Source organism: Zootoca vivipara, chromosome 8 (genome assembly GCF_965207765.1).
Source record: "Zootoca vivipara chromosome 8, rZooViv2.hap1.1, whole genome shotgun sequence".
Classification (NCBI taxonomy): domain Eukaryota; kingdom Metazoa; phylum Chordata; class Lepidosauria; order Squamata; family Lacertidae; genus Zootoca; species Zootoca vivipara.
Window position 1 is genome coordinate 23005831 of NC_142591.1, and position 1536 is coordinate 23007366.

A 1536-nucleotide genomic window follows, 5' to 3' on the forward strand; every position below is an offset into this window, starting at 1 on the left:
CTGGCGGTTCCCTCCCTGCGAGAAGTGAGGTTACAGGGCATCAGGCAGAGGGACTTCTCGGTGGTGGCCTCCGCCCTGTGGAACGCCCTCCCATCAGATGTCAAGGAAATAAACAACTATCTGACTTTTAGAAGACATCTGAAGGCAGCCCTGTTTAGGAAAGTTTTTAATGTTTGATGTTTTATTGCTTTATTATTATTATTATTATTATCATCATCATCATCATCATCATCATCATCATCATCAATTCCATGCTCTGAAGTGATGGTACTGGCTGCCGCTGTCAAGTATTGTCTGGCTGATTTTCTCTCTTCCCCCACCAGTAGACATCAGTGGCTTGAATGTGAATTACTGTGTTAGGCTGCGTACGCAGGAGAAAAAGAAGAAGCCAATTTTGAGCCTCTTTCTATGCTGTACTAAGGGCAACCTATCACCTCAGTGTGATATATCTTGCTATATCTGAATAATCTCTTCTGTATTCTAGGAAATATGCTCATTTCTAACTCCTTTCTTTCTCATTTCTATATAACATTTCTAGACTTACCTCTTTGGATTTTAGGAGTTTTACAGAGAAACAAGCATGCAGAATTGAACTTTTATTGGCTCATGCAACATGCAAACAATGTACTTCTGCCAGTATTGCAATGAAGTTGTTCTGGCGTTGCAGAACAGTAAGTCAGTGTATACATAAAAACATTTTTATGGTTTCAGTGGGCTCAAGCATCTGGATTGTAAACCGCTTATAAATTGCATAGTAATATTAGGATCATTTAGGCTGCAATCCTATACGCACTACTTGTAATAGTACGTGAAAGGAAGCTCAATGGGGCTTACTTCTGAGTAAGCATGCATTGAATTGTGCTGTTAATATAACGTGTCTAATGTGAGTGAAAAGTTGGTTTTGCTGGACAGGTTGGATCAAAAAGGGTTTCTTTCTTCTTTCTTTCCTTGCCAGCAAATGGTTAATGAACGGCCTCTGATTGGCCATCGTTCCATGAGGGAGTTTAAAACAGGGCCGTCTTTAGCAGATGCGGCGCCGGGGTGCAAATATCCACCCAGCGCCCCCAAATTAACACGGATAGTGTTGGGTGGCCATAGCTGTGCACTGCCAGCCATCGGGGGACGGGGTGCAACTCTCCCCATGCCGCTGTGGGAGAGCGATCCCCGCAGAGGCTTGGGAGTGAAGTTGCACCCCTCCCAAGCATCCTCGGGAGGAGAGCAATCCCTGCAGAGGCTTGGGAGGCTTGGGAGGGAAGCTGCGTGCCCGCCAGCCTTATTAGCATGGCCCCTGCGCAAGAATGACACGCAAATTCGTGAAGCATTTCATATTTTTTCGCATGCTGTATATTTTGCAAAGATAAAAACAGATATATTTCGCCTGTGGAATTGGTCGACGTGTTGCCTCCTTTTTGTTGGTATTTTACTCAAGTCTGCAACACAGGGGTTGTTTCATTAGCAATAGAGAAATCTTGGCAGGCTGGGTCAGGCTCATGGGTTTGTGGTATCCCAGCCCTGAACCATAGAGGGCAATAGAGC

The 1536-nt window shown here is 44.7% G+C and overlaps 1 pseudogene; it reads left to right on the forward strand.

Annotated features, from left to right (window-relative positions):
* Window positions 1-1274: 1274 nt before the first annotated feature.
* LOC132592597 (U6 spliceosomal RNA) lies at window positions 1275-1333 on the forward strand (annotated as a pseudogene).
* The last annotated feature ends 203 nt before the right edge of the window (window positions 1334-1536 follow it).